A 13,189-nucleotide genomic window follows, 5' to 3' on the forward strand; every position below is an offset into this window, starting at 1 on the left:
AAAGGGGGAAAAAAGAAAAAATAAATTTTAAAAAATGAAAAATGAAACAAATGAAAGAAAAAATTAAAAACATAAGATAAAATAAAAAATATATAAGAAGCTAGATCCTAGGTGTGTTTTGGTCTGCTTGTTATGAGAAGCTTGTTAGCAAAAAAGGTTGAAAGAAAGAAAAGAAAAAGGAAAAAGGAAAAAATAGTAAAAATTAAAACCTTATAAAATAAAGTAAAATAATTTTTAAATGCTCTTTCTCTATCTTAAGAACAAAACAACAACAATAACAAAAAGACACAAACAACAAACAAAACCCCAAAGGACATTAGATCTTGTTTCCCTTAGAGCTGAAGCTCTGCAGCACTCTGTGATCAGCAGACTTGGTGTGGGTGAGGAGTTTGTGCTGATCTTTTGGAGGAGGAACCTGCTGGTTTGATTTCCAAGTGGAATTGCAGTGGACATATGCCTGCAGGACACGGGGCAGGGGGCTGAGTTTGGTGCAGCCACCACATTCTCCACTTGGCACTGTTTAGCTCACTGAGGTGGACCAAACTCATGGATATGCAGAGAAAATTGTTTCCCCGTTCTCTCATCTCTGGAGCAGGAAATGCACGCTACCGCTCTTTAGTGAGCCCTCACAGATGTGCAAACAGTGACCCCTCCTGTGTCCCTGGTTGCCGTCAGAGCCCTGCCTTCACCCTGTCTGTGTCCCAGCTCTCTGCCCACCAAATGGTGCAGCACTCCTGTGTTTCATCTCAGGCACGGCTATGTTTCAAAACCCCACACTTCAGACACCACTGAGTTGCAGACCTATATTGATCCTCTGAGGGAAGATTTCCTTGCATTGTGGCTGTACTGGCTTATAGGCAAAGACACTGGCGTGATCACACAGCAGTTCAAAGTTTACAGTGAATCACATCACACAGCTGGCATCAAGGTTCACTGCCCACAGCCTTTGTTCCTGGTGGGTGGGCAGCTCGATGGTGCCCACAGGGTTTTTGCCTGTGGACAGGCCATATCACCTCTCCCAAATGCACTCCAAATAGGGGAACCTCATCTTCCCATGTGCCCCTAGGAATCTTCATGCTGCCCCCTGCCAGGGCTTGGCTCTTCTCCCCGACCAGGTCACTGCTCTGTTCCTCAGATGCAAACCTGGCTATACCACAAAACTCCCATACCTCTGACTCTGTCCTCCACTGTGTATAGAAAACTGGTGAAATTGTACCTCTCTCCTTTTCTCCTGTCAGTGGTTTTGAGCAACATTTTTCTCATTCAGACCCCTGTGTGTGTTTTCACTCATTTTTTTCTTTTTTTCCATGTTTTTGTTTTGTTTTGTTTTTGTTTTTGTTTCTTCTCTCCTCTGTCTCCCTCACTAGTCCCTCTTTGTTCAGGGCTCTCTGCCCTGGGGAGCACCCACCGCTCTTTTCTTCCATGAATCAACTCTCCATAGTTCCTACCTTCCACAGGTCATTTTTCTGGTTTGTAGACATGGCAGCTTCATTCTCTGAGACTTAGGTATTCAGAACAATTTGATACTTATCTATCTGTGTTAGAAGAGGCAGGCTTAGGATTGCCCTACTTCAGACACTATAAGCCAGTACAGCCACAATGCAAGGAAATCTTCCCTCAGAGGATCAATATGGGTCTGCAACTCAGTGGTGTCTGAAGTGTGGGGTTTTGATTGCCCTACTTCTCCCCCCTACCCATGTTATCTTTAAATAGAGAAAATTTTACTTCTTTTCTGACTCTGATATATTTTCATTCTTTTTCTTATCTTACTGCCCTGACTAGGACTTCTAGTGCTATACTGAATAGGAATGGTGAGAGCATGCTTGCCTTGTTCCTGATCTTAGATGAAAAGCTTTTAACCTTTCATCATTGAATATGTTACCTCTGGCTTGTCATACATGGACTTTATTGCTGTATAAATAAATCTCCCTCCATTATAAATCAACCTAATCCCTGATGGTCAAGCCTAATATGAAACAAGACCTGAGTGGGCCTCTAGGGAAGCAAGCTACAATGCTAGGGGAGCTGGATATCCACCTTTGGATATCCTCTCAGTATGGAGATGTGCCAACCTGCGGGAGGGAAAATGTGGTCAGAGCCCACCATTCCTCTTACCTTCCTAATGCTGTCTCTGGTCTCTGTGGTCCAAGGGGGTGCTCCAGCCTTACCCCATGTTCTGAGATTTTCACAATGGTGTCTTGTCGATGGATAGGCGCTAGCTGGTCTTTCTTTGAGAGGGAGAGAAGTCAGGAACAACATATGCTGCCATCTTGATAGCATCATTGCCAAAAAACCTGCTTTTCTGAGCCATTAGTCAGAATTTTTACTAATATTGACCAGTTCCCCCCAACCTCACTAGCCTAAACAGAAGAGGACTTACTAAAATATGATATGTTGTGCTTAAAGTAAAACAACATGACAGTGTAAAATTAAAGATGTGAGCAAAGGCGTAGTTCCCAATAAGGTGGCTGACTGCTAGTGCACTTATTATAAATGCAAGTTTCACAAGTTGGTAGGAATTTTTTCCTATAAAATACACATTATTCAACAATATAGGCATTTTTTAATATATTACTAAATAAAACAGGGAAATACAAGGTGTAGTTAGATTTAAATAATATTTCCCAAAATAATGAAACAGAACTGAACTTGGTAAACTCAAAGATCTCTTTTAACCCCCAAAGTTTGATTAATATCTCAACTTTGTATAAAACTTAACATGCTCCAAGCACTTTGAAAAAGTAAAAATTTTTAAATGTGATTATAATATTTATGGAGTGCTTGCTGTGTGCCAGACCCATTTAAACGTATTAACTTTTTAACCTTCTAAGTGGTTTGGTAATGCAGTTATTATTATTATTCTCTTTTTACAAATAACAAGTGGAATCCTGGAAAGATTAAGTATCTTGACTTCAAGTTATTCTCCCTTTATTTTGCCAGCCTACTGTTTCTCCCTCGCAGGAAAGGGAGTCAGTGGAACTGCAGGGTTGAGGATGGTGAGCAGGAGGCCAGATGAGGTAATATCCTGGGGCTGGAGAGTCAGAACCAGGGGTCTTGCCTCCAAGTTATTGGGTGAGGTTGGGTGGCCCAACCCATGAGTATGTAATCCAAAACCAAAACCAAATTAATCACACCATGGGTTCGAGAACCAAGAAGCTCAAGCAAGAGCTGAGTTGCCCAAATTCAGCAAGAGAAACCTAAAATAGCCAAATTGCAAACAAATGATTCACTTAAAAAGCTAGGATTGTTGTGGTCATGGTGTGCAGCAAAGGGTCCTCCTGGAAAGGGAGGGAGATAACTCCATAGCTGGCAAGTGACCAGCTGCCTCAGTTCCTATCAGTTCTTGCAGTGCCAGGTGAGGAGGAATCCAATCCGATTGCAGAAAAAGAAAGCACTCCACAGAGTGAAAAAGACTTGGGGCCATTGGTAAAGGGCAGCTTTAGGAAGCAGCAGCGATTGAAGAAAAAAGTCAGTGCTTAGGAATGTTTTGGACTCTGCCACTCATTGGATGTATGACTTTGGGGAAAGCCATTTAAACTCTCTAAGCCTTAATTTCTTCTTGTATAACCCTGAAATAATAACAACCATACAAGCCATTTGTTATCCAACCTACAATAATCACACTGGCTGAAAATAGTAATTAGAGCAACAGACGTCCTCATCCTGTCACTGACCCCAGCCCACTCCTGAGCAGGGCTGCATCAACACAGTGCTATCTAAATGATCTGTGTTGTTGGAGAAAACAAATTTAACAGAACCTGGAACATAATAGGAATGTAATCACCGGTACCTGTTGTAAGTGTTGGGTTTCTTATACACAAAGGACAAGGGGAAATAGGAGAGACCTCTCTCTAGGGAGTAATTCTCTTGGACTGACAGATATTCAACTGGTTTCTCTCAATTAACTAAAGCCTAATCCGGCTCTAATAAAATTCATCTTGACTGTCTTTTAAGAGACAAATCTTTCAGCTGCTTTGTGCTTTTAGAGGTTTTAAAACTATACAGTAAGATTCAGTACAGATGTTTGCCAAATTGATTTCTTCCCCCTTGAGTTCTGTGCCTGCTTTGTACATGAGGAAATCAATGCCTGGGGAGGAGGTAGCAGGAGAGAGCTCAAGAAGCACTTTTGATATGATAAATATTTCTAGTACACAATTATCCAAGGCTCCTAGACGTGAACCACTACGTGATACAGGGGCTTCCATGGTTCATTGTTAACTGCCTTTTCTTCTTCATGAATTACTAAAGATGTACAGCACAGTGATTTAATATGTTAACTTGCCTATTGTAGTTTTTACCCAAAGAAATATAATAACTGACTTGAAGAAGGAAGAGAAGCAGGAAGAGGAGGAAAAGGGGAAGAGGAAAATAATTAAGTAGAATCAACATGGCCTCATCAACTTTGGTTCTGACTTAAACGTGCATTTGAAAAAATAATAAGACGAAATATTTAAAACCGATACTCCCGGAGGATCAGAGATGCATCATTTGCCATATCAATAAAGAACAACTGCTAAAAGCTAGCTGGTTTGTTCCTAGTCTGACACAGCAAGAGGACAGCTTACAAAAGCAAAGGAAAGATACAGCTAATCAGGCCATACTAACTACTCTCATTAGTTTCCATTTCAGATAGCACTGAACCAATTTTTTATGAGAATGAGTGATCATATCAAATCCCTTTGAAAACGTTAGTGCTTTAATTTGTCTGCCTATTAAAAAATAATATACATACAAGAATATATGAGCCATCATCTTCTTTTTGTTCTTAAATTACATGCATTTTTCCTTAAAGATTCTCGCATATGATGTTGTGTATGCTTAGAACACTCTCTGAGCTTCCCACCTCTACCTCCATCCTTTACCGCTCAGCCTTTGTCTGATTCATTCCTAACAACATTTCCAACTTTAGTTTCAGAGTCACTTCCCAGAAAGGCCGTCCTGACTCCCTAGACTGGATGAGGTTCCCCTGCATACCTGTGCTCGAAACAGCCTGTGTCCTTATTTTCACTCATCATACAACTGACTTCTTTTCATCTTTTTAAAGATTTTTTAAATTCACTAATTTGACGGAGAGAGAGAGAGCACAAGGAGGGGGAGCATCAGGCAGAGGCAGAGGGAGAAGCAGGTCCCCTGCTGAGCAGGGAGCCCAACTGGGGCTCAATTCCAGGACCCTGGGATCATGACCTGAATGGAAAGCAGACGTTCGGCCGACTGAGCCACCCAGGCGTCCCTTGGTTTCTTTTAAGTAACTGTCTTCCCCTGTTTTTTTGTTGTTTTTTTTTTTTTACCCCCACTCCATTCCAACAAATCCACCCCTCACACTCTAAACATCATAAGATCCTGCCTATGTTTTCATTACCATATGCCCAACATACCGCCTGGCCTATAATACTCAATAAATATTTGTTGAATGAATGGATCAATAGGACATTAAAGGAGAGAACCACACAAGTATCCTGATAGAGATACTATATTCATCAAAATAATACTAGCTTTGATAACAAAAACATCAAAATTATAATGGTTTAATACAATAGAAGTTCTTTGCTTGATCACATAATATTTTAAGGCAGGTGTTCCTAGTTGGGGAGAGGCTCTCTTCTTCATGGTGAGTCAGAAGGTCCCTCTGTCCTGGGAAGGGAAGAGAGGGAGCATTAGAGAAGGCTCATCTGTATCTTAAAAGTCTCAGCCTGGAAGGGACACGGATCACTTCTGGTCACACTCCGTTCAAAGGGACTAATCATCTGCCATCTCTGGAGGCACAGGTGCTGAGAAATGGAGTCCTCATCTGGCTTTCTCCTCCCAGTGACAATAGCACATATGAAAAAGAGAGTCCAAATTCTCAGTGGACAGCTAACATCTAACTAGCATGAAGATACAATGATTGTCTAGGCCAATCTAGACAATTCAAACTGAAACAACCCTCCCTACCAAAAACACAGAAGCCCAAATTCTCGGGTCCACCCATTGCTGGTTAATGACGTAAACTTCTGCTCCATTTTGCACATGAAATCAGGGCCCTGTGAAGCCCTTTTCCATACTGATATTTCACATTATTAAAAGTAAAGTCCCCAAAGTTCCCTTTAGCCTCCTTGAAGTAGTTGCAGCTTCATTGCATTATTGTTATGGCTGTATTTAACAGCGTGTCAACATTCTACAGGCAGCAAAAGTGACCTTAAGTGTTTTCAGCATTGCCTTGGCTGCCAATGTTCTCTTCTAATTGCCAAGCCTGCCCTTATTAAATTGTCAGTGGTATAACCTGGATACGGCTGTATACCCAGAAACAGCTTTGTAATAATAGATAAAAGTGTAAATAATTTAAAATAGGATGACACTGGGTTTTAAACTCTAGCTCGGTATATTTTTATGCGTATCAAGGAGAACTAATACAAGAGTCTGTAATTGATTTTAGTGAACTCTTGCCACATCCGAAGACAAGAATTGCTAGTTAATGTCTTTAGATATTTTATAGGCACACAATGTCAGTTAAATACTAGCAAGTGTACACCCAATGTCAAGTGGAATAAACAGAAAATAACTGCAAGTAATAGTCAAAACAAATGTGTTGAGGATCACAGACTTTCCCTGGATTTACTATAGGGAAATGGATTCCTATTTTAATGCAAATATCATTAAAATCACATTTTCAAAGGAGAATATTCTTGTGAGGTCACATTGATTTAAAAAGTTAACTGTGTGGGGGCGCCTGGGTGGCTCAGTGGGTTAAGTCTCTGCTTTCAGCTCGGGTCATGATCCCAGGGTCCACATCAGGCTCTCTGCTTAGCGGGAAGCCTGCTTCCTCCTCTCTCTCCTGCCTGCCTCTCTGCCTACTTGTGATCTCTATCTGTCAAATAAATAAATAAAATCTTAAAAAAAAAAAAAAAAGTTAACTGTGAGGTGTTTACCGTCAAAGATAGATGATGCTGATTCTATGACAGTGGCTACCAAGATGACCATTTCTACTCTCCTGAGTTCTCAGGATGCTCCCATCCAATGGTTGCTGATGCCGTGAAGAAGTAGTTATTCAGGTCACCACTGGTGACCTGTAATATCCTCTCTATTTCAATGAGTAGACATATTATGCTCTTCAGCCAGAGGCAGCGGAGTTGACATTATTTATGTGGCTTTGTTTTCCTTTCAGACAGACTTATTACGACTTTAAAGATCAAGTGAAATGGGAGTCAGTTTTGGTGGAAAAGTTATACGGCTCCAAGTTTGCCCTCTCGCGTGAGTTTCGTCTAGAATGTAATAACATCAAACTTGGTTACATACTGAGGTTAGGTTTATAATAGTGCTGGCATTCCAGTGCTTACCCAAAAAAGTCTATTTCATTGTCTTGAAAGAAAACTGAGTTATCCAAAGAGTTGTTACCCCAGAAGATGGTAAAGCCATCTTTGTTAGTCTTCTAAGTTTTAGATTTTCACTTCTGAGGTCGTAGTGTCTGTTTTTCTTTGGAGACCTCCTTGACCAACAGGCGGCACTTTATACAAATTAAACCAATGAACTCATTCCCCTAAGATTTATAATCCTGTGGGGATAGTCTTAACTAAAAATGGATGAAGAAAAGTCTACTGGAACCTCGTGAAGGTGCTTGCCAAAGAAACAGTTCCTGAGTTCCTGCTGTTCAAGAGGACCCCTGGTTGCTGAGGTCTGATCTATAAATATTCCTTCAATTTTGAGTTGCCAATATCCTTCAAATAAACTGACTTATTGCTTAAGACTTTAAAATTCGTAATCAAATAGTTACCGCAAGGCACCAGATTTCTGAGATTTGACTGGATGTCATTTTTACAGATTTAAGAGTTGAACAGTTCCACCAAACAGAAGCATATGAAAGAAATTCTGTCAAGCTTAAAGACTTTACAGCTGGGTTAAGAGCCAAAGAATGCAATTGAATATTTTTATGCCAACTTCAGTCAAGCCACCTAGATGGCAATAAAGACTTCCATGAGCAGAGCAGAGAGGTGGGTTACATGGACTGGAAGACTAAACACTTTGCCTTATGAAGTCCTTCTAATAATTGGTGTGGAAACAAGAGTCCTGTCATCACCTTGGCTAATATCTTTAGTCATTACACATGTGAGAAGGTATTCTTAAATAGAATTTGGTAACTGTTTCTATAGTGGGTAAATATTTTAACCCAGGAAGATTTAAAATTAAGAAAAAAAAAACATTTCAGAGAATTATATTTAAAATAAACCAATAATAATAATAATAATAATAATATTTGTGGTTTAGGAATCTCCTCATATTTTGACTTTATATACTACTATTCTAGAAAATTTATCCTATTAATGAAGTTATTTTATAATTATCTTTTACTTTTTTTCCATTTTTATAAAAGATTTCTTTATTTCAGAAAGAGATTGTGCGAGCAGGATTAGGGCAGGTTGGGGGGAAGAGCAGCAGGAGAGGGGAGGCAGACTCTCCGCTGAGCAAGGAGCCCAGGCAGTGGGCCCAATCCCACAACCCCAAAATCACAACCTGAGCCAAAACCAAGAGTGGTTTTAGAAGAGGAGGGGAAACAGGTGAGCCTTCTGACATAATTTTCTTTTAAAATACACAAATATGTAATTTAAATTGGTGATTTTAAGTAGAAAATTTCTTATTTTATATAGTAGTTTAATATTTAAAGAAAGTAAAGAGTCACTGTTTACAAATCTAATTTGTTAGACTTAAATACTTAACAGAATTATTAGACTTAAAAGAATTATTCAAGAATTCAGAGTTTTGTTCACTGAGCCTGACACCAGAAATCCCTAAAAGAGAAATACAAATATTAAATTCATAATTGAAGTTTAAAATGCCATAAGATACTTAACTTGCTTTGTATAAGAACTTGTTACTCCAAAACTTTAAAAATGATACCTAGAATTTGACTAATTAACAAATAGAATAAAATCATAAATTGACATAAAATCATCAGTATTTGTAACTTTAATAAACAGAATAGTCTTATGTTCAAAACAACCAAAAATGGTAGGGAAAGGAACATAAGTTTCAAAACCAGTTGGGTTAGCCGTGTTCGTGTTCAGAGTGTGACATAAAATATAAATGTATTATTTAATTTTTTTTTTAACTCATCCTCGGAGTTAAATTTCTCCAGTGCTTTCTGAATACATGTTTTTTCTCTGAAGACACACGTAAGGTGATTAGAGCTTAAATTTATTCTCCTGAAGCAACCACTATCAAGCTTCATGGATTGCCTACCTTCACAAAGACAAGGAGATGAAATGTGACAGTCAGTTAAAGGGTAGGATGAACAAAGCACTGACCCAGAGGTTGTTGGAGCTGGGTTTCTCTCTGAAACCAACTACAGTGTTGGTCACATCACTGAACCTCTCTGTTCTGTAGTTTCCTCATCTGCAAAGTGAAAAAAGACAATAAAACCACCAGGATTTTTCTACCTTCGACATATCATTAATTGTATTAATCCATTACAGTAATTGTAATTATTCTACTATTCTAACAAGAATTTAGACCAAAGACATTAAATAATATCATAAATTGTGATTAACCCGTAAAAAAAATATAGTTTTAAAAGGAAAAGTCATGACTCCTAAAATGAATGCCTATAAAACGTTTTACTCAGCTCCCTAGGAAATGAGAGCACCAGCAAGGTGTTACAATGGACTTCTCAAAATATCACACATTTCAAGGCAGATGAAGGATGCTGAAGTGGATTTACCTAGGGATGCAAAAGTGGCCAAACTCGTCACTCTCCACAGAGTGAGGTCCCAGTAGAAATCAGAAGTCAGGCTTGATTCCAGCCTCCCCCTCAACGCCACCATGTTACCAGTTAATAGTCCTATTGCCTTTGCCTCCAAAATATACATCAAGTCTGTTTTTATGCCTCCATCCCCACTGCCAAATGCCATCAGCTTTCATCTACCATCACCTTTAAAATTCGTGGCAGGAGAATATTTTGAACTATTCATCTACTTCTTAAATTGTTGCTGTACTTCTTTTTTCTTCCTTTGCCCCAATCCAGACAGTCAATCCAGTTTTTATTGCTTGCCGGGTAGGGAGGAGGCAAACAGAGAAGAATGGTAGCAGAGCGAAAATCAGAAGTAGCTTGGTAACCTCGCAGGCCTTTGTTTCCAAAGACATAATTCCTACAAGTGGGAGAAAATTAAAGAGAGAACAAAAAAAGTATCTAGGCCGGAATCATCAAAGAAAAATGATTTCCAGGGGCGCTCCAGGCTCAGTCTGTTAAGCATCTGCCTTTGGCGCTCCAGGCTCAGTCTGTTAAGCATCTGCCTTTGGCTCAGTTCATGATCCTGGGGTCCTGGGATTGAGTCCCTGATCCTTGCTCAGCAGGAGGCCTGCTTCTAGAGTCTGCCTCCTCCTGCTTGTGATTTCTCTCTCTGTGTGTCAAAATAAATAAATAAAATCTTTAAAAAAAAAAAAAGAAAGAAAGAAAAAGAAAAGACTACCCTTTCAAGAGTCTGGACAGCCTTGCAAAAACTCCTGCGTCCGCACCCTGACAGCGAGCCCCTGGATTTGAACAGCTGTGCTGAAGGGAATGACTGATTCTCAGTAATAACATGGATTTCAAAATAAATGACCCAATAGCCAGAGGCTATCATCTTCACTCCCAACATTAGTATTGCAGAAAATTGGAACAATCCAGAAAGCTGGGAGTAAATCACAATGACTAGGGTTCAAGTTTTCCACCAGTTTAATGGGATGTGAAGCTTATAACAGAAATCGAGTTAGACAAAGCAAAGAGAATTAAAAAGAGAAAACGGGAGGGGAAACAAAATACAAGGGACGTTCGTATCTGTAAATAGGTAAGTCTAGATATTCTGAAAAAAACACCCCCTGCAGCAAACAATTTGTAAGTTGCCGTATAAACGATTGTAAACTTTTCATAAATCTATCACTGGACTCATAAGAAAGCAAAGGCTCCCTTCCCCCAATGACAGTAGAGCTGTGTGTAGAGTGGTCAGCGGTTCCTAAAACTGCAGATGCCCTAGAGTTAACGACCAGCTGGGGAACAAAAGATAAGAGCTTGACTTGCATAAGCTGAAGTAATAGGATTAGATTTCTGACCTCTTGCAGGGGTGATATGTGACCACATATTTTGTTTTCAAAGACGTAATCCCCTTGAAGGGTGACTATAATTTTAATAAAAAGGTAGGCTAGAAAAAATAATATGTCTGTTGGTAAAAGGAAGCAAAAAAGGTAACCTGTCAGGGCCTCTGCTCAGCTCCAGAGAAAAGAAAAAAATTGTAATAAGGAGAAAATAGTCCCTCATGACCAGAACCAGAGCCCTAACCTCACAAGGGTTTGAGGTGTGACTCCACCTTAAGAAGTTCAGGAAACTGCAGGCTAATGGTTTGAAGTTGTTATAGGTTAGAACCAATTCCAGGTACCCAGCAGAATCAGATGCAAATGTCCTAAAGCAGAGGTTGGTGAACTCTGGTCAGGAGGCCAGACTGTCTTTGGATAGCCTGTGAAAAAAAAAAAATCAAAAGATGTTTCCTAAGACCTGAAAATCATATGAAGATCAACTTCCAGCATCTATCACTGACGTTGTATTGGGACATGGCTGGACTCTCTTGTTTACATGCTGCCTGTAGTCACCTTCACACTAGAGCAGTGTGTTAGTTGAGGAATCGTGACAGCCTGTGACACTATCATGGGACACTCTCTGAATCTCTCGCACACTCTGGGACACTCTCATGGCTTCACACTGCCGCTCAAACCACAAAGATGAAGTCACAGCCAGGCCGAGTTTAGTATCACACAGACCACCATACCACCACGTTTTGGTTGACTTTTTATTATTATTGAATACCCATCGTGTCAAAACAAATTAAAACAATGAAAAGTAGACTCTAAGCATCATACTGTTAAAAAGCAATGAAATGTGAATGATGTTAGCTAATGGAACTGCCAAACATCAGGCTAAGTTCAATAGTACCAAACTAAATAATTGCCACACTCTTACCAATACACAGGATCAAACCCCACAATGGGCACCCCGCTCAACAGGGAGTCTGCTTCTCCCTCTCTCACAAATAAATAAAATTTTAAAAAGAAAAAATATAAAATTTAAAACAAATATCTCATTAAAATAGAATTTTCCATGAAAATTAAAAATCAAAATGAAGCTGCAACCAAAGGAACATTCTCCATAGCTCATTTGTTAGCCAAGCGAGGAAAATTGTTTACCAATTTTGAGTTAATTAAAGCATATTTGCTTGCAGCAGCCAAAAATAAGTGTCCGGAAAAAGTAAACTAGTTTGGCCTATTAGCCTTTCTGTTGCTCCAAGTGTTGAGGACATTGGGAGCAACAGCAATGGTCAATTTAAAAACCAGGAAAACGATTTCTAATGGTTTTTCCTTGGCTCTTGATGGGTCAGCAGACGCTACCAATGCTGTTAGGTTGTAGTTATTTGACTGGGTTTGAAATGATGGATAAATTAGCCTCTGTGAATGGTCTGAATAAAACTAAAGTCGAGAATATTTTCGAAGAAGATAAAAAAAATCCAAACTCAAGGCAACCTGAGGTAGAATCTACTAAGATGTAATACAATGGATGGTGGCAAAAGCATAACTAGAGCAGAAAAAAAAAAAGCTTAGTTGCATAAATTTACCAATATTATGAAAATGTGAGATGTTACAGCCAAGGTTATTCATTATAGTTTTCATTACAACAATTTGTGGAAATCCCTGGGATTTGTCATGTATTTTAAGCCCATCATGTCATTGGTGAACCTCATTTTCTTTTATGAACTTCACCACTTTCAGTTGCATGAATATTTTTTTTTAATAGAAGCTGAATATCCTAACTTGCTCCCATCATACATTGGTTAAATAAAACTTAGTGTGGTTTTGTGTGATTTTATTTTTTAGCTTAGAGCTGAGAATGGAATTTTCCTGAATGAGAAGACTCCCTTCAATCTCTATTATTGAACACTGAATGACTTTGGAAGTTCGCTTTTGCTGCCCTCTACATGAACAAATTTTTTTTGGTTTCAGGTAACAGAAATCCAATTTAAACTAGCATGACCCAAAGGGGAAATTGACTGAAATGCTCATAGAATGACGAGAAGGGCAAAGGTGTGGTGGCATCACAGAGACAGGTATGGCTAGGAACCAGAAAGCCCCAGACAGACCTCATTTCTCCCATTTCTCCTTTTCTCTGAAAGTCAGTTTTCTAGATCTTACCTCAGACTAG

The sequence above is a fragment of the Mustela nigripes genome, chromosome 1 (assembly GCF_022355385.1).
Source record: "Mustela nigripes isolate SB6536 chromosome 1, MUSNIG.SB6536, whole genome shotgun sequence".
NCBI lineage: Eukaryota > Metazoa > Chordata > Mammalia > Carnivora > Mustelidae > Mustela > Mustela nigripes.